Source organism: Triticum dicoccoides, chromosome 1B (genome assembly GCF_002162155.2).
Source record: "Triticum dicoccoides isolate Atlit2015 ecotype Zavitan chromosome 1B, WEW_v2.0, whole genome shotgun sequence".
Lineage (NCBI taxonomy): Eukaryota > Viridiplantae > Streptophyta > Magnoliopsida > Poales > Poaceae > Triticum > Triticum dicoccoides.
Genome location: NC_041381.1, coordinates 487,323,491 through 487,347,743, shown reverse-complemented (window position 1 = coordinate 487,347,743; position 24,253 = coordinate 487,323,491).

Genomic DNA, 24,253 nt, shown 5'->3' with positions numbered 1-24,253 from the left:
ATTCACACAATTGAGGAATCTTGAAGAAAAACGTCACTTAGAGAAACAAATCAAGAACTGATGATTGTGTGAGGTGTTTAGAGTGTGGAAGTTGAAGAATAAACACCTTTTGAAGATTTTATGGAAACCATCAGAATCAACAAAGGCAGTAAAAGTAAATTTTAATTAGCCTTGATGAAGAACACAACAAACTGAGATTGTAGATTGGAAGTTCGTCAGTCTAGATCTTCCACGCCCTAACTTGGTAGAGGAAGACAACTACGGCGGCGGCGGAGTGAAGATATCCGCAGCTGGCGCGAGCACGACGGCAACGAGGTCGAGGTAGTGAAGCTCTTCCTCACCAGCGATGATGAAGGTAGTGGCAGCACTAGGGCTTGAGAGCTCGAGCGAGGGGAGTGAGACCGAGCGGAGTAAATGCAGTCTGAGGAGGGTGACGGGTATTTATAGCCGAGGTGAAGAACTGCTCGCCCGAGGAAAATGGATGAACGTGCCCCTGACCCTTCTCATCCTAGTGACATGTGTCACCCACGCACTGTGTGATGGATATCTTGTGAGATCGTGGGCGAATAGATAAATCTTATCATGGGATGTGGATCAGTTTGAGCGGCAAAAGCCGAAAAATTCAGATAAGTTTTTTTAATGTTTAGTTTGCAAATTCTTCAGCTGACAAGGACACAGTGAAGATTTTGAGCGGGTCTCAAATAGAACACACATGAAGAATTTATGAATAGACTGGGTTGAGTTTAGCATAGAGGGGAAAGGGTCCGATCACATTCACTTAGCAGAAAAGAACATCTTGAAGAATTAGCTATAAGTGAATGCTGTAGAGTACATAAAAACTCAAGTATATATATAGTTAATGAAGAACAATGATGGAAAGAGTGAAGACAGTGCAAAGTTGAATAAATTGAACAACTGAGGAATTTCAAAAATGACGAAAAACTCAAATTGAATATTTTCAACTTTGGTTGGTGGCGTAACCCACCGTATAAGAATGATGATTTCAGACACCGTGTACAATTGTCGTAGGGTTCTGACAATCAAATTCTTTATTAATTTCCTCACACTTAGAGGGTTAGTCTTCATTGATTGAAGAAAAATGTTACTTTGTGTGTTGCACATTGCATAAGTGTTAGGATGTGTGTCATTTTCAAAGAACATTCGAAGATTCTAAGATATTTAGCTCACACCGCAACTTGCTAAATCTCTTCTCATCCAAGGGCTTTATGAAGATATCGGCCATCTGGTCTTCAGTATTTGCATGGTCGATGGAGATGTCGCCCTTCAACACATGGTCAAGAAGAAAATGATGATGAATCTGGATGTGCTTTGTCTTTGAGTGCTGAATTGGGTTGTGAGCAATCTTGATAGCACTCTCATTGTCGCAGTAGAGTGGTACATTTTTCACATTGATGCCATAGTCCTTGAGGGTTTGCTTCATCCATAGCAATTGAGCACAGCGGGATCCAGCAGCAATGTACTCAGCTTCAGCAGTAGAGAGTGATACACAATTCTGCTTCTCCGAGGACCAACCTACCAAGGATCGTCCGAGGAAATGACATGTGCCTGATGTTGGCTTGCGGTCCACCCGATCACCAGCATAGTCAGAGTCAGAATATCCAATGATATCAAAGGAAGAGCCCTTGGGATACCATATTCCAAGTGTTGGAGTGTGAGCTAGATATCAAAGAATATGCTTCACAACCTTATGGTGTGATTCCTTCGGTGTAGCTTGAAATCGGGCACACATGCAAACACTAAGCACAATATCCTGCCTAGATGCACATAGGTACAGTAAAGAGCCAATCATGGAGCGGTATACCTTTTGATCAAAGTCTTTACCATTTTCATCGGTGCATAGATGTCCATTTGTGGGCATAGGGATTTTGACGCCTTTGCAATCTTGCATGCCGAATTTCCTCAACACATCCTTGAGGTATTTCTCCCGAGATATGAATATGCCATTGTGTTGTTGACAAATTTGAAGACCTAAGAAGAATTTCAACTCTCCCATCATAGAAATTTGATATTCTTCACTCATCATATAGGCAAATTCGTCACTGTAACCTTGGTTAGTACAACCGAAGATAATATCATCAACATATATTTGGCACACTAATAATTCATCATCATATGCTTTGGTGAAAAGAGTTGGGTCAAGTGAACCGTGTTTGAAGCCTTTCTTCATGAGGAATTCCTTCAATGTGTCATACCACGGCCGAGGTGCTTCCTTGAGGCCATAGAGAGCCTTGTTGAGTCTATAGACGTGATCTAGAAATTTTGGATCCTCAAAACTTGGTGGCTGAGCAACATATACTTATTCATCAAGCTTACCATCGACGAATGCACTTTTCACATCCATTTGATGTAAGATGATATTATGATGGTTAGCGTAAGCTAGCAATATGCAAATAGCTTCAAGTCTAGCAACAGGTGCAAAAGTTTCATCGAAATCAATTCCTTCAACTTGTGTGTAGCCTTGAGCTACAAGATGGGCCTTATTCCTCAGCACAAGGCCATTTTCATCTTGTTTGTTGCGGTAGATCCATTTGGTACCGATGATGTTGTGCTTGCGTGGTCTGGTCTCTTGACAATCTCCCACATATTGTTGAGCTCAAATTGATGCAATTCATCTTGCATGGCTTGAATCCACTCATATTCCATGAATGCTTCATCAACTTTAGTGGGCTCTGTGATAGAGACAAATGCAAAATGCCCACGAAAGTTAGATAAGTGTGAAGCTTTTGAGCACATGAGAGGACCTGGTGCATTGATGTCGCTGATGATTTTCTCAATCTGCACTTCGTTTGCAATGCGAGGATGTGCGGGTTGACGACTTTGCTTAGGCCCAGCAATTTCTTCAGGACCATTTTCTTCAGTAGCACCAGTGTGATATTCTTCATGATCTGGAATTACTTCTTCCGCAGATTCTTCGGTAGGGATGATATCCTCAGTAGCTTTGACCTTGATGGATTCCTCAGGTGACATTTCATCTAGCATAGGAGGTAGGTGATCTCTTTGCGAGCCATTAGTTTCATCAAACTGCACATCTACAGTTTCAACAATCTTGTGATGATTGATGTTGCAGACTCTGTAGGTGTGTGATTCCTTTCCGTAAGCAAGCATAAAACCCTCATGTGCTTTTGGTGCATACTTAGAGTGATGGTGAGGATCTCTAATCTAGCAATTAGCACCAAAGACTTTGAAATAACTTACATTAGGTTTCCTGTCAGTGAGGAGTTCATATGAGGTCTTTTTGAAGAATTTGTGAAGATATACCCTGTTGATGATGTGGCATGCAATATCAATAGCTTTAGGCCAAAAGCATTGTGGTGTCTTGTATTCATCAAGCATGGTGCTAGCCATTTCAATAAGGGTTCTGTTCTTGCGCTCCACGACGCCATTCAGCTAAGGAGTATAGGGAGCAGATAACTTGTGAGTAGTACCAAGTATATCAAGATATTCATCGAGACCAGTGTTCTTAAACTCAGTTCCATTATCACTCATGAGATGCTTGATCTTCACACCGAAGTTAGTAGAAGCTCTTGAGGAAAATCATCTGAAGACTTCCTGCACTTCATTTTTGTAACTGATGATACGTACCCATGTGTAACGAGAATAATCATCAACTATGACAAAGCCATATAAAGATGCAGAGCTTGAGAACATGGCATAATGAGTAGGGCCAAAGAGATCCATATGAAGTAATTCAAAGGGACGAGAAGTGGTCATTATAGTCTTCGAGGGATGCTTGGCTCTGGTGATCTTTCCAGCCTCACAACCCCCACAAAGATGATCTTTGAGGAATTTGACACCCTCGATGCCAATGACATGCTTCTTCTCTGCGAGTGTATGCCATTTCCGCATCCCAGCATGACCAAGTCGTCGATGCCATAGCCAGCATTCTAAAGCTTTTGCAAGTAGACATGTGGCAGGTTGTGGTCCTGCAAAGAAATCAACAATATACAAGTCACCTTTCCTAAAGCCTTGGAATTGTCAGATTCCATTAGCACAATGCATCGATATTTGCCAAAGACGACAACCATATCAAGATCACAAAGCATTGCGACACACATGAGGTTGAATCCTAAGGATTCGACAAGCATGACTTTGTCCATGTGTCTATCCTTTGATATCGCAACCTTACCTAGACCCAATACCTTGATTTTGCCTTTGTCGGCGTAGGTGATATGCTTCCAATGAGATGGTGACAAATCAGTGCCCAACAACAAGTTCCTGACACTGGTCATATGATTTGTACATCCACTTTCGAGGACCCATTCAGTAGCTTTAGGTTGTTCATCCTGCAGATGAATTAGTGCAACTTACGAACCCATATACTTCATCAGTGAAGAATATGATATCAATTTCATCAACAGTAACAGATATAGCAATATGAGGACGTGAGAAATGAGTAATTCATTTCTTCATGATTAGCTTGCATCCATTCAAGAACATTCAAGTCTCCAGCAAATCCTTCAGACGATTAGGTTCATCTGGAGACTTGACCCTGCATAAGAGATTAGTTCTTTTTCTTCACCATCCACATCTGGAGGGGTGGCAAAGATTTCATCATTCTGCGAGCTCCATAAGAAAAAGATGGCACTGAAGCCAGTGCACTTCGTTTCACAGAAGAGTGGTTAGGATAAGCATATGAATAAGCAGAGAAATTCTTTGAGGACTTATGAACATAATGGTCTGAAAAATAATGCACATATCCATAGCCTATAGACTTTCCCTGCGAAACAGAAGTCTTAGCACGATGATGTTCATATGAGGATTTTGATCCACGTGAGGAATTTGATCCAAGTGAAGAATTTGGTCTATATGAAGAATTTGATCTTGGATTCCTTTTCTTCATTGGTGGTGTCATGACGATTTGACCTAAAGATATTCAAGGCACCTTTTGGGAACCCAGATTTTCTTCATAGGAGGACCGTTCCTGCAGTTAGTACCAACATATCGAGCAAATACCTCACCATTCTGATTCTTGAACAATTTATAGTTGGAGTCAAATGACTCATCAGAGGAATATGAAGATCACAAGTAAAGCCAGATAGAGTGCATGGATCTACAGGAGGTCCTTTCGCAGCAACCCATGAGGTTTTGGGATACTGCTCAGGTTTCCAATAGGTCCCATCAACATTGAGTTTCCTGTCAAAGGCAATGCCCTCTTTCCTAGGGTTCCTGTTCAAGATCTGCCTTTTGAGCACATCACAAAGAGTCTAATGCCCTTTGAGGCTTTTGTATATGCCCGTCAGATACAATTCTTCCAGCCCTGCATTATCGTCAGATATACTTGTGGTATCCTTAGATGAGGAATTTGAGACCACAGAAATAGTTGAAGAATTTGTGGCAATAGAAGCATTTGAACATTCAGGTGAAGAATTTGCGGATTCACACTCAATGCATTTCAGACATGGTGGAATAAATTCTTCCTGAGCGGAACTGATCTATTGAGCAAGCAATGAATCGTTTTCCTTCTGAAAATCCTCATAACTCACTTCTAACTTCTCAAGATCTTGCTTTCTCTGAAGAAATTCATAAGAAAGCTTCTCATGATCAGTTAAAAGAGTGTTATGATGATTTTGAAGGTTGTCAAACCTAGAATGAAGTCTTTGAATATTATCAATCAGAGTCTTAGTTCGATTCAATTCCTCACCCAACATATCATCACTTTCATCAAGCATGTTTTGAACTTTTTCAAGAGCTCTTTGTTGTTTAGTGGCAAGGGAAACAAGTTGAGTGTAGCTGGGTCCAAGTTCACCACCCGATTCAACATCACTACATTCGGAAAGGTAGCATTCACTTACCTTGGCATTCTTTGCCATAAGACATGGTGCAGTGGATGATGATTCTGGGGCGAAAGTCATCTCCTTGAGAGATTCCTTGAAATCCTCAAACCAAGGATCATGACGAGTTCGATGGCCTTCATAGACCTCAGAGAGTCGGTCCCAGATAAGCTTTGCATGTTTCAGATGCATGATGTTCCTGAACTAATTTTGGGAAAAACAGGAGCAGATGACATCCTTCATCGTGAGGTTGAGGAGAGTGTACTTGATAGTATCATCAGCCTCCGCCATCTTGCAAAGATCGGTAAGACCAATCTCAGTGACGGTCCACAATTCGCTGTTCATCGCCATGAGTTGCTTCTTCATCATGGCCTTCCACTTGGGATACTCACGAGTGTCAATGATGGGGCAAGACACTTTCTTCATTCCTACAGCCGACATAACTAAAACTCCAGGCGGTTAAACCAAAATCACACAGAAGAAGGGAGTACCTTGCTCTGATACCAATTGAAAGTGCGTTAAGTCGACTAGAGGGGGGTGAATACGCGATTTTTACAAATTCGTCACTGAGGAATTTCAGGGTGAGGAAATTCCTAAGTCACGAACAACTACCAGTGGAAGAGGTACTCAGGTATAAGCATAACAGAGCAATAGCAGAGTCGTCATGATGAAATGAGAAACAACACAGAGTATAGAAAGGGTAAACACAGGATAAACGGGCTGAAGACAATGTGACTGAAGAAATTGGATTGAGGAAATAGAGAAAGTCTTCAGTCAAAGTCTTCAAATAGAAATGATAAGGTTCATCAACACATGAATGGGGAAATGAAAGGGTTGTGGAAATAGAACCAGTAGGCTTGGTGAAGATAATGATTTGGTAGACCAGTTCCAACTATTGTGACAATTGTACGTCTGGTTCGAGTGGCTGAGTATTTAAACTCAAGAAAACACAGTCCCGGACACACAGTCCTCACCGTATTCTCCTTGAGCTAAGATCACACAGACCTCACCCAACACTCGTGGTAAGTCTTCACATGTGACTTCCAAACCTTCACAGACTTGGTCACTCGGCAATCCACAATTCCTCTTGGATGCTCAGACCATGACGCCTAACCGTTTGGAGGATGCACAGTCCTCAAAGGTAACAAGCATCGGTTCCACACAGGAACAATCTCTTCAGTGATGCTCAACACTTTTGGGTTTGTAGGTGTTTGGGTTTAGGTTTGGGTTTTCCTCACTTTATGATTTTCGCTCAAAGTCCTCGAAGGATGGGATGCTCTCGATTGACAAGTGTCAGTTTCTCTCGGAGCAGCCAACCAGCTAGTGGTTGAAGGGGCGGCTATTTATAGCCTAGGGAGCAGCCTGGCATGATAAGACATAAATGCCCTTCAATGATATGCCCTTTAGGTGGTAGGATATTTTGGACAGCTGGCGCGTAGCACAACAACGGTCAGATTTGAGGTCCGAATTTGTGACGCCCCCGATTCAATCATACACTAATCATACACGCAAATGTGTACAATCAAGATCAGGGACTCACGGGAAGATATCACAACACAACTCTAGACACAAATAAAATAATACAAGCTTTATATTACAAGCCAGGGGCCTCTAGGGCTAGAATACATAGCTCGATACACAAGAGTCAGCGGAAGCAACAATATCTGAGTACAGACATAAGTTAAACAAGGTTGCCTTAAGAAGGCTAGCACAAAAGCAACATGATCGAAGAGTCAAGGCCTCCTGTCTGAGACCTCCTAACTACTCCTGGTCGTCGACGGTCTCCACGTAGCAGTATCCGTCGGCGATGGCGTCTGGCTCCAAGGATCCACCATCTGGTTGCATCAAGCAGAAAGAAGAAAGAAGGGGGAAAGGGGTAGCAAAGCAATTGTGAGTACTCATCCAAAGTACTCGCAAGCATTAGATCTATACTAAGTATGCACTGGTATCAAATGGAAGGTTTGTATCTGTGGACTGAACTGCAGAATGCCAGAATAGAGGGGGAAGGCCTAGCCTATCAAAGAGTAGCATCTTCACGCAGCTCCTCACATCTTGCAGCATGTAGAAGAGTAAAGAATAGCATTTTAATATTTAACAAGTATGTTGTAACATTAATTCCCAGAGATCCTTCCTCGACTCCCTGCGAGAAAGCAATCCCGGAACCACATATTCAAGTATCCATTCCTAGTTGTATAAGATTAGGATATAAGTCTGAACGTCCGTTACCGTGGACACGGCTATTAATAGATAATCTTCCCTGTAGGGGTGCACCACATTTTCCAACACGCTTGATTACTCTGGCCAGACACACTTTTCTGGGTCAATGCCTGGCCTCGGAAGATCAACACGTCACAGCCCTACTTAGGCTCAGCAGAGAGGTCCCCGCCAGTCTACCTCCTAAGCACTCCGGGGTCTGGGCCCATCGCCCATTGCACTCTGGATCGTTGCACGCAGGGCGGGTCCAGGCTCCACCTCTACATGGATGGTGCCGGCCCAGCCGTGCCGCACTGCTGAACTGGACGTCTGACAAATCTTCGGCTAATACCACGACGTCGAGGACCATAACTATTCTCACATGGTGGTTGGTGCGTAAAGGCCAGAGGCCAACTCAGAACAAATACCCAAACCATAGTGTATTATTAGCTTGCGGAGACGAGCAGAGACTCATGATCAAAAGTGACCCCGTCGCCCCATCTCGTGGACTTACGACAAGGGCCTAGAATACCCGGTCGTGCCACGTCATTATCTTGCGGGTGCTCTCCGGGCCCGCCCGACTTTCACCAAGGTCTCAAGTAAAGACAAGGTAACCGTGTGTCTAAACATCAAGGGGAAAACCCGAGGAATCACCCCCGGTGGATTCCACTAAATGTAATCATCAAGGTGAACGTAAGAGGGACCACCCTCGAGGTTCACACTTGAGGTGTTGAATGACAGGGCCGTATCGAGAATGGTGAAAGAGGAAATCACCCTCGATGACCACGACCGAATAGCTACAGTACAGAATTATCATCGGGAGTGCGTTATGAGGGATCACCCGCGACACTCGATAGTAGCTCTGAAGAGTCGAGCAACAAAAGGGACGTGATGTGATGTGAGGTGTCGGGCTCTAGTCGTCGATACGTTGATCGAGTCGTCAATGATGAAGCAGGGACGACAAGGACAAGGTGGGGGTCACTGATGGATCACTAGCCTACCTATACTAAAAAATTTAGGATAAGCAGGTAAGGTAAAACAGCAGGTACAAAAGCAGGCTATGCATCAGAATAGGAGCAAACAATAATAGTAGCAAAATCTAATGCAAGCATGAGAGTATAGAATGGGCGATATTGGGATGATCAAAGGGGGGCCTGCCTGGTTCGTCGGACAAGAAGGAGGGTCGCCGTCGACGTAGTCGATCACAGGGGCATCAGCAGCGGTGTCGAGGTCTACCAGAGAAGAAGAGGGGAAAGAAACAGTAAATACAGAGCAAACATATGCATGACAAGTCAATAGGCATAGCTAGGGGGTGTTCTAACGCAGTGCTAGGCAATATAGGTGAAGGGGAATTCAACCGGGAATGTTCTCTTGATTCCGGACCTGTGTCAAACAGATGACCGGAGGGGGAATGTTCCATGTTAAGCATGCTACGAGCATGTGGCAGATGAATGGACCGCGTATTCGGATTCGATGGATTTTTCTGAGCAATTTTCATGTAGAAAACATTTTCATCGGAGTTACGGTTTAATTACTATGATTTTTTGCAAGTTTAAAACATATTCTGGAATTAAATAAATTATCAGAAAAGAATTTAGGTGTCAGCACGACATCACTGTGATATCAGCAGTCAACAGACCGGTTGACTAGTCAAAATGACCAGTGGGTCCCACAAGTCATACAAAGAGGGCTAACAGTTGGTTATTTTAATTAAACATTGTTAATTAGGAGCTGGGCCCCACATGTCAATGACTATTTAGTTTAACTAAATATTTTTATTTATAAAAACATTTATTTAACAAAATATGTTGTGGGTCCCGCGTGTCAGTGACACTGTGTGCCCAGTCAGCACAGTTGACCACGGTCAACGCGGTCAACTAGGGCTAGGGGGCCCACAGGCAGTGACCCAGAGGCGGGCTGAAAGTGCAACTATCCCTAGGTGGTTTTGGTAATTCCTAACAACATATAGCTCATTGAGCTAATACTATTCGAAGACAAATATTTCAGGAAAGCTCAATGAATGGCATGGCATGGATGAGAAAAGTGGATCCCTCAAAATGCTATGGATAAAAGGATTGGCTCAAGCTTCAAGCTCAAGACTCTACATTTTATATTTTAGTGATCCAAGATCACATTGAGTCTATAGGAAAAGCCAACACTATCAAGGAGGGCTGAGGTGTTGCTTAATGAGTTTCTTGCATCATAGTGCTTAGTGATATGCTCCAAAACCCTCAACTACTTTCCCACATCAACATATGACCTAAACCTAAAGTACAACTCGGCCCCACCGATTCTTTCTATCCGGCGCCACCGAGTTCAAATGTCATAGCCACTGCCACAAATTCTAGGCAAATCGGTCTTACCGATAGGGATCTCGGTCTCACTGAGATGGGATTGTAATCTCTCTGTTTCCCTTCGTAACTTTTCGATCTCACCGAGATGAGCGATCGGTCCCACCGAGATTGCAACGTAAACTCTCTGTTTCCTTTTCGTAACATTTCGGTCTCACCGAAAAGAGCGAACCGGTCCCATCGAGATTACCTGACCAACTCTCTGGTTAGCTTATTACCAAAATCGGTCTCACCGAGTTTGTGTAATCGGTCTCACCGAGATTACGTTATGCCCTAACCCTAACCATATCGGTCCTACCGAGTTGCATGCCGGTCCCACCGAAAACCCTAACGGTCACTAGGTTTACTAAATCAGTCTGACCGAGTTTGTTGATTCGGTCCCACCGATATTGGTAAATTGTGTGTAAGAGTTAGATTTTCTGTGGAGGCTATATATACCCCTCCACCTCCTCTTCATTCGTGGAGAGAGCCATCAGAACAAATCTACACTTCCAACTTACCATTTCTGAGAGAGAACCACCTACTCATGTGTTGAGACCAAGATATTCCATTCCTACCATATGTATCTTGATCTCTAGCCTTCCCCAAGTTGCTTTCCACTCAAATCTTCTTTCCACCAAATCCAAATCCTGTGAGAGACAGTTGAGTGTTGGGGAGACTATCATTTGAAGCACAAGAGCAAGGAGTTCATCATCAACACACCATTTGTTACTTCTTCGAGAGTGGTGTCTCCTAGATTGGCTAGGTGTCACTTGGGAGCCTCCGACAAGATTGTGGAGTTGAACCAAGGAGTTTGTAAGGGCAAGGAGATTGCCTACTTCGTGAAGATCTACCGCTAGTGACTAGTGAGGCAAGTCCTTCGTGGGCGACAGCCATGGTGGGATAGACAAGGTTGCTTCTTCGGGGACCCTTCTTGGGTGGAGTCCTCCGTGGACTCGCGCAGCCATTACCCTTCGTGGGTTGAAGTGTCCATCAACGTGGATGTACGATAGCACCACCTATCGGAACCACGGCTCAAAAATCACCGTGTCTCCAAATTGCGTTTGAAATCTCCAAACCCTTCCCTTTACATTCTTGCAAGTTGCATGCTTTATTTTCCGCTGCTCATATACTCTTTGCATGCTTGCTTGAATTGTGTTAAGATTTCTTGACTTGTGCTAAGTTTGCTAAAATCTGGCAAAACTAAAACTGGGAAAAGGTTAAGTTTTTATGTGGTCAAGTAGTCTAATCACCCCCCTCTAGACATACTTCAAGATCCTACATGGGCCCCAGGTCTCACACGTCGATGGCGTCGGGGTTTCGCTGCCGGCGACCATTCCAACGGCGGCGTGGCTCGGGAGGTGGTCGGAATTCATCCTCCGGCAACCAAATCGAGCGCGGAAGGGCGGGATCGAGCGAGCGCGGAGCGGCGCATCGCGTGATGGTACTGGCCCGGCCAGAAGCACACTAAAACGACGACGGCGCACACCGCGGTGGTCGCTGGAGTTCGGTCAAACGTGGGCTCGGGGCTGCGGTGCACGATGGGGCAATCAGCGGGTGTGGGCGGCTTTGTGGTGATGCACCAAGCACAACCACGTGCTCAGTGGCAGGCCATAGCGGTTGTGGCCGTGACGACGAGGCGGGCGACAACGACGAGCTCGTAGGGCGGTGACGACTAGCTAGAGAGGGAGGCGGCCTACTTGAGAGAGGGGAGAGGGGGAGTCGAAGCGGCTGCTCACCGGGCCCTACAGGTGTGCACAAGTGGGCTCGGGGAAGGCTTGCTGGAGTCATATTCATCGGCGAGGTCGACAGCGCCCAAGGAGGAAGAAGAAGGCCAGCTCGGCGATGGAGGAGCTTCCGGCTCCTACTCATGGGCATGGACAATGATGCTGACGGCCGTGAAGCTCCGGGACACACTGAAGAGGATTGGGAGCAGCGGTCGCCACGGTGGGCGCCGTTGGGCGGCGGCAATGGCGCTCGGCGAGGTGGGATCTCACGAGAGAGAGAGGGCAACCAGGGAGAGAGAGGAGTGGGGGGCGAAGGGGAGATATTTCGGGCGAGAGGGGGAAGGGTTCGAGGCGTCGGTGGGGATGGTGATCTTATCGCCTCAGCGGCGGGGATGGCGCGGTGGTCGGGCTGCGACAGCCGGGTGCAGGCGCTCGGTCGGTCGAACAGGGTGGGGAAGACGACAGGGGGAGGAGTGGGCTGGGCCGGCTAGCTTGTGGGGCTTAGCCCGGGGGGTAGGCCCAGGGGTAGGGGCTTTCCCTCTCTTCCCTCTGCTTTTCTTTTCTTTTTGATTTATTTCTGTTTTGCAAATTGCTTAGCCACCATTAGAGTTTTGTAAAATATGTGACTTAGCTCAACAATTATAGTGCAATATTTACCACTGCCAGAAAATGGTTTGGAGCCAAAATGATTTCATTTGAATTTTTAATAAAGGATCTGGCACTTTATTTTTCTGTTTTGATGATGTTCCATGTTGTTTGAGTCACATAATGAATTTAGGTGATGTTGTTTTTCTAAAGATAATTAGTTATGAATTATTTTCTATTTAATGAATATTTTAGTTTGCATGTTTGAGAAATTTGAATTTGAATTTGAATTACAATTTGGGTCAAGTGAGGATTAGCAACAGTAATGTGATGACATGGAACCATTAGTGGGGAATTAATGTAGCTTATTTATCCGGGCATCACAGAATTCCTCAGGGCTATCATGTTCCTCACTGTGTAGGCAATCCACACTGGCGAATTCCTAACTCCTCAGTCAGGACAAATTCCTCAGAGACCAGAAGATCTTCGTCTCTGTCACTGAAGAAATTGACTGAGCTGATATGAGATTTCCAATTGCTTCACTCGAAAGGATTGGGTAGGTGTAAGATTTTGAGATGAGCATCACTTGGAAATCAGTTTCCTTAGTATTACCTCGACCCCCTTTAACAGTATGGTGTTTCCTATGACTCAAGAAAGAGAAAATGAAACTATGAAAACAAAAGTCTTCACGCTTCATAATCCTTACATGAATATCCAAATCTTCAAGGTCACACCAATTTCTTCATTTTCAAAGTCTTTAGGATAACCAAAGTCTTCAGCTGAAGACATTCATTTTTATGGGTCGACATTCATTGTAAATATCAAACTCCTCATCGACTTATAGAGCATGTGTACACTCATGAACATATTAGTCCCTTAACCTATAAGTCTTCAATACACCAAAATCACTAAGGGGCACTAGATGCACTTACAAAAACCTATGGCCCCCTTGTCTATTTTCCATCATATATTTTCAAATCTATAAAACCAAAAACCCACCTCGCTGAGTTTTATTTACTTTGTTTTACGTTTCAACAATCTTTTATATCAATCGCTATTAGATCTCATCATTTCAAGTGACCGATGTCGGTGTTTCGGATATGGGGGTACCCAGACTTGCCTGCCTGCAGCCCACGGCGTACCTCCATCGATGGCCAGGTATGGCCCAGTTTCGACATCAACTACCGAAGACCCTCGCGAGGGGCCAAGACTCGCGAGGCAGACGACACCAAGACCTCCAAGGGGATCAGCCTCCTTAAGTTGGCTCCTAAGGAGCGGAGATTTCTATGCAAGACTCACCTCGTGAGGTTCGGGTGACGTGAGCCACGACGATCGGGGCCAGGCAGGCGCCAGCGGGCACAACGTACCAATTTCCTCTATGGTGCAAAGGAGGCAACCAACAGGTGCATAGTCCTGAGGAAGCAGCCAAAGGTTTCCATTCTCATGCAACAAGACCAAGACCGCCAGGACGGCAGGACGGAGGTCATCGCCGAGCCCACCGCAGCGTCACAACCAGAGGCTTTGCAGGCGAAGACCACTTTAGTCAAGATAATATGTACTTGTTGTCTCCATTCAAATTTGGCCGTTGTGGGATCCCTTCCCGCCTCCATTCGGGAAGAGGACCAAGGCCACTATAAATAGGACCTAGCCACCACCAAGGAGGGGGATCGGATCCATTCCACCGTCACCAGTTCACCAACTCACTTAAGCCCAAGAACACACCTCCTGAGGTTGTTCTCCATTGTACTAGTTCATCCTCAGCCCCTCGAGGCAAATCCACCACAAAGTAGGACTAGGGTTTTACACCGCAAGGTGGCCCGAATCTGGGTATATTGTTGTGTCAAATTTCCTTCGAGCTTGACGCGTTAGGCTGTGAGATTAGCAAGTCGGCAGATTGGGGAGAGTGAGATCTTCGCATGCACCCCAAAGTTCAAACCTCTCAAGGGTTTGTGGAACCCGAAATCCGACAGTTAGCGCACCAGGTAGGGCTACGTCGAAGATCCGCCGCTCCGTTCGCTGCGCTCCACTGCCGGCTACCATGGCAGGCACTCCACCGTCGACTGGACCGTTGCGTACCTTTGGGGGAGCCGTGGGCCTCCTGGATTTCACCCATGCCCTGTGGCGGGTGCAGTGGCCACCCAAGTTCATGCTGGAGATGTCGCCCCGCTACGACGGCACGGCGGATCTGGCTGGCTTCCTCCAAGAGTACAAGGAGGCAGTTTTGGCAGCCGGCGGGGACAACAAGGTCATGGCCAACTAGCTACCCATGGCCCTTGTAGGTGTGCCACGCGCCTCACTTATCAACTTGCCAGAGTCTTCTATGGCCTCCTGGGAGGAGTTGCGCGGCCTCTTCATCGCGCACTTCGCAGCACCGGTGCCCCACACCGTCGCAGCCCGCCTCGGTGGCTCACAAGCGCCACCCTTGGACCGCCACATCAAGAAGTTCTTCCACCAAGTGGGTTCATGCTACCTCTTGAGCATGCGTTGGTTTTTCCCTTGAAGGGGAAAGGGTGATGCAGCAAAGTAGCGTAAGTATTTCCCTCAGTTTTGAGAACCAAGGTATCAATCTAGTAGGAGGCTCCTCACACGTCCCACGCACCTACACAAACAAACAAAAACCTCGCAACCAACGCGATAAAGGGGTTGTCAGTCCCTTCACAGTAACTTGCGAAAGTGAGATCTGATAGAGATAATATGATAAGATAAATATTTTTGGTATTTTTATGATATAGATTGGAAAGTAAAAGATGTAAATAAAAGTAGATGGAAAACTTATAAGATAAAAGATAGACCCGGGGCCATAGGTTTCACTAGTGGCTTCTCTCAAGATAGCATAATTATTACGGTGGGTGAACAAATTACTATCGACCAATTGATAGAAAAGTGCATAGTTATGAGATTATCTAGGGAAGATCATGTGTATAGGCATCACGTCCACAACAAGTAGACCAACTCCTGCCTACATCTACAACTATTACTCCACACATCGACCGACTCCTGCCTGCATCTAGAGTATTAAGTTCATAAGAACAGAGTAACGCATTAATCAAGATGACATGATGTAGAAGGATAAACTCATGCAATATGATATAAACCCATCTTTTTATCCTCGATGGCAACAATACAATACGTGCCTTGCTGCCCTACTGTCACTGGGAAAGGACACCGCAAGATTGAACCCAAAGCTAAGCACTTCTCCCATGGCAAGAAAGATCAATCTAGTAGGCCAAACCAAACTGATAATTCGAAGAGACTTGCAAAGATAACCGATCATACATAAAATAATTCAGAGGAGATTCAAATATTTCTCATAGATAAACTTGATCATAAACCCACAATTCATCGAATCTCGACAAACACACCGCAAAAAGAGTTACATCGAATAGATCCCCAAGAAGAGGAAGGGGAACTTTGTATTGAGAATCAAAGAGAGAGAAGAAGCCATCTAGCTAATAACTATGGACCCGAAGGTCTGTGGTAAACTACTCACAACTCATCGGACGGGTTTTGGTGGTGATCGAGAGGCCCTCCATGGTCGATTCCCCCTCTATCGGAGCACCGGCGAAGGCTCCAAGATGGGATCTCGCGGATACAGAAGGTTGAGGCGGTGGATATAATTTATCGTGCTGCTCCTGGATGTTTTCGGGGTACATAGATATATATAGGCGAAGGAAGTCGGTCAGGGGAGCCACGAGGGGCCCACGAGGCAAGGGGCGCGCCCACCCTTACTGGGCGCGCCGGCCACCCTCATGGCCGCATCGGCTGCTTCTTGACGTCCACTCCAAGTCTCCTGGATTGCGTTTCTTCCAAAAAGATCGCTCCCGAAGGTTTCATTCCGTTTGGACTCCGTTTCATATTCCTTTCCATCGATATACTGAAATAGGCAAAAAAACATCAATTCGGGATGGGCCTCCGGTTAGTAGGTTAGTCCCAAAAATGATATAAAGTGTAAAGTAAAGCCCATAAACATCCAAAACAGGTAATATAATAGCATGGAACAATCAATAATTGTAGATACGTTGGAGACATATCAAGCATCCCCAAGCTTAATTCCTGCTCGTCCTCGAGTAGGTAAATGATAAAACAGAATTTTTGACGTGGAATGCTACCTAGCATAATTCTTAATGTAATTATCTTTATTATGGCATGATTGTTCAGATCCGAATGATTCAAGATAAAAGCTTATAAAACATAAAAATAGTAGTACTTCAAAGCATACTAGCAAATAATCATGTCCTATCAAAATAGCATAGCGAAAGAAAGCTCATCCCTACAAAATCATATAGTTAGGCCATGCTTCATCTCTATCACAGAAAATACTCCCCTTATGCATAACCCCGATGAAGAGCCGAGCAATTGGTTCATACTTTTTAATGCGCTTCAGCCTTTTCAATTATTACACAATACATGAGCGCAAGACATGGACATAGCAATATGTGTGGAATATGGTGGTGGTTATGAAGACAAAGAGGGAGAAGATAGTGTCACATCAACTAGGCGTATCAACGGGCTATGGAGATTCCCATTAATGGATATCAATGTGTGTGAGTAGGGATTGCCATGCAATGGATGCACTAGAGCTATAAATATATGAAAGCTCAACAAAAGAAACTAAGTGGGTGTGCATCCAACTTGCTTGCTCACGAAGACCTAGGGCATTTCGAGGAAGCCCGTCATTGGAATATACAAGCCAAGTTCTATAATGAAAATTTCCCACTAGTATATGAAAGTGACAACATAAAAGACTCTCTATCATGAAGATCATGATGCTTCTTTGAAGCACAAGTGTGATAAAAGGATAGTAGCATTGTCCCTTCTATCTTTTTCTCTCATTTTTTTATTTTGGTGGGCTTCTCTGGCCTCTTTTTCATGGGCATCTTTGGCCTCTTTTATTTTTATAAAGTCCGAAGTCTCATCCCGACTTGTGGGGGAATCATAGTCTTCATCATCCTTTCCTCACTTGGGACAATGCTCTAATAATGAAGATCATCACACTTTTATTGATTTACAACTCAATACTTAGAACAAAATATAACTCTATGTGAATGCCTCCGGCGGTGTACTGGGATATGCAATGAATCAAGAGTGACATGTATGAAAAATTATGAAGGTGGCCTTGCCACAAATACGATGTCAACTAGATGATCATGCAAAGAGCAACATGACAATGATGATGCGTGTCATAATAAATGGAATGGTGGAAAGTTTCATGGCAATATATCTCGGTATGGCTATGGAAATGCCATAATAGGTAGGTATGGTGGCTGTTTTGAGGACGGTAAATAATGGGTTCATAATACCGGTGAAAGTTGTGCGGCATAAAAGAGGCTAGCAAAGTGGAAGGGTAAGTGTGCGTATATCCACGGACTCACATTAGTCATAAAGAACTCATATACTTATTGCAAAAAATTATTAGCCCTCGAAGCAAAGTACTACTACACATGCCCCTAGAGGGATATATTGGTAGGAAAATACCATCGCTCGTCCCCGACTGCCACTCATAAGGAAAGCACTCAAAGAGCACCCCATGAAACAAATTTGTCACACAAATTTTACCATACATGCATGCTACGGGACTTGCCAACTTTAACACAAGTATTTCTCAATTTCATAATTACCCAACTACCATGACTATAAAACTATTACCTTCATATCTCAAAACAATTATCAAGCATCAAATTGATCATAGTTTTTAATGCACTTTCTATGATAGTTTTTATTATACCCAACTTGGATGCTCAGCATTCTAGGACCAAATTTATAACCAAAGAAAATACCATGCTTTTCTAAAAGACTCTCAAAATAATATAAGTGAAGCATGAGAGATCAACAATTTCTTCAAAATAAAGCCACCGCCGTGCTCTAGAAAATATAAGTGAAGCACACAGAGCAAAACTATCTAGCTCAAAAGATATAAGTGAAGCACATAGAGTATTCTAATAATTTTTAATTCATGTGGGTCTCTCCCAAAAGGTGTGTACATCAAGTATGATTGTGGTAAACTAAAAAGCTAAGACTCATATCATACAAGACGCTCGAAGCAAAACACATATCATGTGGTAAATAAAAATATAGCTCCAAGTAAAGTTACCAATAGACGAAGACGAAAGATGGGATGCCTTCCGGGGCATCCCCAAGCTTAGGCTTTTGGTTGTCCTTGAATATCTTGGGGTTCCATGGGCATCCCCAAGCTTAGGATTTTGCCACTCCTTATTCCATAGTCCATCAAATCTTTACCAAAACATGAAAACTTCACAACACAAAACTCAACAGGAAATCTTATAAGCTCCGCTAGTGCAAGAAAGAAAAACCACCACATAAGGTACTGTAATTAACTCATTCTTTATTTATATTGTTGTTAAACATACTGTATTCCAACTTCTCTATGGTTCATACCCCCCGATACTAGCCATAGATTCATCAAAATAAGCACACAACACACGTAAAACAGAATCTGTGAAAAACAGAACAGTCTGTAGCAATATGTAACTTTAGAATACTTCTGGAACTCTAAACATCCTACCAAAATAGGACGTCTTAGGTAATTTTTCTATTGTTCTACATCAAAAATAATCAACGCAAAAACACGTTTCTGTGATTTACTGAATTTTTTCTCGTGCATGCAAAGTTTCTGTTTTTCAGCAGAATCAAATTAACTTCACCCAAGGTTATCCTATAGGTTCTACTTGGCACAAACACTAATTAAAACATGAAAACACATATAACAAGAGACTAAATAAATTATTTATTATGAAACAGGAACAAAAATCAAGGAACAAAAAAAAATTGGGTTTCCTCTCAACAAGCGCTATCGTTTAACGCCCCTAGCTAGGCATAAAAGCGAGAATAGATCTAAGTATTACAATCTTTGGCATTGAATTCATAAGTGGCTCGCATAATAGATTCATAAGGTAATTTAATTTTCTTTCTAGGAAAGTGTTCCATGTCTTTCCTAAATGGAAATTGGAATCTAATATTCCCTTCCTTCATATCAATAGTTGCATCAATCGTTCTAAGAAAAGGTCTACCAAGAATAATACGACACACAAGATTGCAATCAATATCAAGAACGATAAAATCTACGGGAACATAATTCCTATTTGCAACAACAAGAACATCATTAATTCTTCCCATAGGTTTCTTAATGGTGGAATCCGCAAGGTGCATGTTTAAAGAGAAATCATCAAATTCATGGAAACCTAGCACATCACATAAAGTTTTCAAAATCGTGGAAACACTAGCACCCAAATCACACAAAGCATAGCATTCAGGATCTTTAATTTCAATTTTTATTGTATGTTCCCACTCATCATAAAGTTTTCTAGGTATAGAAACTTCCAAATTAAGTTTTTCCTCATAAGATTGCATCAAAGCATCAACGATATGTTTAGTAAAAGCTTTATTTTGGCTATAAGCATGAGGAGAATTCAACACGGATTGCAACAAGGAAATACAATCTATCAAAGAGCAATTATCATAATTAAATTCCTTGAAATCCAAAGTAGTGGGTTCATTACTATGTAAAGTTTTAATTTCTCCAATCCCACTTTAACCTATTTTAGCATCAAGATCATAATACTCCAAATCATCGGAATGCTTTTTAACTAAAGTTGATTTACTTCTAGTCCCATCATTATCAAGATTCATATTGCAAAACAAAGATTTAGTAGGGGACACATCAATAACTTTTAGATCTTCATCATTATTTTCATGAAAACTATAAGAACACGCTCTAACAAAGCAATCTTTCTTAGCACGCAACCTCGCGATTCTTTCTTTGCACTCATCAATGGAAATTCTCATAGCTTTGAGAGACTCGTTGATATCATGCTTAGGAGGAATAGACCTAAGTTTCAAAGAATCAACATCAAGAGAAACTCTAACAACGTTCCTAGCCAATTCATCAAATTTAAGCAATTTTTCTTCAAGCAAAGGGCATCTTATTAAAATTCATCAACTTTAAGCAACTTTAAGCAATTCATCAAGAGAAAATTCTTTTGAGAATTCATAAATTCTTTCACACTATTCTCAAAATCAGAGGGCATCTTATTAAAATTTCCATACTTGTTGTTCTAGGAATTACCATAATTATTAGAGGAATTACTAGGGAACGGCCTAGGATTAAAGTGTCTTCTATACGCGTTGTTACCAAAATTATTCCTACCAACAAAATTCACATCCGTAGATTCATTATTATTCTCAATCAAAGTAGACAAAGGCATATCATTAGGATCAATAGTGTCACTCTTAGAAGCAAACAATTTCATAAGTTTATCCATCTTTCCACTCAAAACATTAATTTCTTCTATAGCATGAACTTTTTTACTAGTAGATATTTCGGTGTGCCATTGAGAATAATCAACCATAATATTATCAAGGAGTTTTGTAGCTTCTCCTAAAGTGGTTTCCATAAAAGTGCCTCCGGCGGCCGAATCTAAAAGATTTCTAGAAGCAAAATTCAATCTGGCATAAAAGTTTTGTATGATCATCCATAAATTCAAACCATGAGTAGGGCAATTGTTAATCATTAATTTCATTCTTTCCAAAGATTTGGCAACATGCTCATGATCAAGCTGTTTAAAATTCATAATATCGTTTCTAAGAGAGATGATCTTAGCGGGAGGAAACAATTTAGAGATAAAAGCATATTTGCACTTATTCCAAGAATCAATACTATTTTTAGGCAAAGACGAATACCAAGTTTTAGCATGATCTCTAAGTGAAAATGGAAATAATTTCAATTTAACAATATCATTATCCGTATCTTTCTTCTTTTGCGTATCACACAAATCAACAAAGTTGTTTAGTGAGTAGCGGCATCTTCACTAGGAAGGCCGGAGAATTGATCTTTCGTAACAAGATTCAACAAAGGAGCATTGATTTCACAAGTTTCAATGTCATAAAGAGGAGCAATAGAAGTGCTAAGGAAATCATTATTATTGGTATTGGAAAAGTCACACAATTTAGTATTATCTTGCGCCATAGTCACAAGCAATCCAACACACAAGCACACAATAGACAAGCGAAAAAGAGGCAAACCAAAAATAGAGGACGAATAAAACGGCAAAGGTGAAGTGGGGGAGAGGAAAACGAGAGGCAAATGGCAAATAATCTAATGCGAGGGAGATGAGTTTGTGATGGGTACTTGGTATGTCTTGACTTGAGCGAAGATCTCCCCGGCAACGGCACCAGAAATCCTTCTTGCTACCTCTTGAGCATGCGTTGGTTTTTCCCTTGAAGAGGAAAGGGTGATGCAGCAAAGTAGCGTAAGTATTTCCCTTAGTTTTGAGAACCAAGGTATCAATCCAGAAGGAGGCTCCTCAAAAGTCCCATGCACCTACACAAACAAACAAGAACCTCGCAACAAACGCGATAAAGGGGTTGTCAATCCCTTCACGGTAACTTGCAAAAGTGAGATCTGATAGAGATAATATTATAAGTAAATATTTTTGGTATTTTTATGATATAGATTGGAAAGTAAAATATGCAAATAAAAGTAGATGGAAAACTTATAAGATAAAAGATAGACCCAGGGGCCATACGTTTCACTAGTGGCTTCTCTCAAGATAGCATAATTATTACGGTGGGTGAACAAATTACTGTCGAGCAATTGATAGAAAAGTGCATAGTTATGAGATTATCTAGGCATGATCATGTATATAGGCATCACGTCCGCAACAAGTAGACCAACTCCTGCCTGCATCTACTACTATTACTCCACACATCGACCGACTCCTGCCTGCATCTAGAGTATTAAGTTCATAAGAACAGACTAATGCATTAAGAAAGATGACATGATGTAGAGGGATAAACTCATGCAATATGATATAAACCCCATCTTTTTATCCTCGATGGCAACAATACAATACATGCCTTGCTGCCCCTACTGTCCCTGGGAAAGGACACCGCAAGATTGAACCCAAAGCTAAGCACTTCTCCCATGGCAAGAAAGATAATCTAGTAGGCCAAACCAAACTGATAATTCGAAGAGACTTGCAAAGATAACCAATCATACATAAAAGAATTCAGAGGAGATTCAAATATTTCTCATAGATAAACTTGATCATAAACCCACAATTCATCAGAAGTCGACAAACACACCGCAAAAAGAGTTACATCGAATAGATCTCCAAGAAGAGGAAGGAGAACTTTGTATTGAGAATCAAAGAGAGAGAAGAAGCCATCTAGCTAATAACTATGGACCCGAAGGTCTGTGCTAAACTACTCACAACTCATTGGAGGTGCCTTGGTGGTGATGGAGAGGCCCTCCATGGTCTATTCCCCCTCCGGCGGAGCGCCGGCGAAGGCTCCAAGATGGGATCTCGCGGATACAGAAGGTTGCGGCGATGGACACAATTTCTCGTGGTGCTCTTGGATGTTTTCGGGGTACGTAGACATATATAGGCGAAGGAAATCGGTCACGGGAGCCACGAGGGGCCCATGAGGCAGGGAGGTGTGCCCACCCTTACTAGGTGCACCGGCCACCCTCGTGGCCGCCTCGGCTGCTTCATGACGTCCACTCCAAGTCTCCTGGATTGCGTTCGTTCCAAAAAGATCGCTCCTGAAGGTTTCATTCCGTTTGGACTCCGTTTGATATTCCTTTCCTTCGATATATTGAAATAGGAAGAAAAAAATAACAACAATTTGGGTTGGGCCTCCGGTTAGTAGGTTAGTCCCAAAAATGATATAAAAGTGTAAAATAAAGCCCATAAACATCCAAAACAGGTAATATAATAGCATGGAACAATCAAAAATTATAGATACATTGGAGACGTATCAGTGCCGCCCGTGCGCAGCTGAGGGCCCCCCGGGCTGGCCAGCGCCCAAGGCCGACCTCACCTTCGAATCGGAGGACCACCCCGCTTCCATAGCGGGCGCAGGCGCGCTCTCGATGCTATGAACCCCCACCATTTGCAATGTGGCAGTCACCAAGACCCTCATCGATGGTGGAGCCGGCCTCAATGTGCTCTCTGTGGAGGCATTCGGTTTGCTTCATGTGCCTTATGGCTGGCTCTGCCCTACCAAGCCCTTCTCCGGGGTCGGCGATGGGTCCACCAGACCCCTGGGGCAAATCCGCCTCCCCGTCTCCTTCGAGACCCGCGACAACTACCGCACCAAGCTTATCCACTTCGACATCACCTGGATCGGCCTCCCATACAATGCCATCATCTGGTACCAAGCCCTAGCCAAGTTCATGGTAGCAACTCATCCAGCCTACAACCTCATGAAGATGCCCGGGGGCAGCGGCGTCCTCACGGTGGCAGGGGACACCAAAGATGCGCCGTTGGCCCTCAAGCTTGCCTTCAAGACCGCGGCAGCTATACAGTCGAGTGGGAAAGGATCCCCAGAGGCCCCGGGGGCTGAACTGGCCAAGAAGAAGCAGTTGTTTTCTCAAGATCGAGCCGAGATGAAACTAGTACCAGTTGACGAAGACGGAGCATCGGGCACCACCTTCACCACAGGTGCCAGCCTCTCTCCGGACCAGGAAAGGGCATTGGTCAGCTTCTTGCGCACTAACAAAGAAGTGTTCGCATGCGAACCCAAGGACCTGGTTGGAATCCCAAGGGGGTTAATCGAGCACCACCTGAGGGTGTGCCCAAACGTGCGCCCAGTGAAGCAGAAGGCA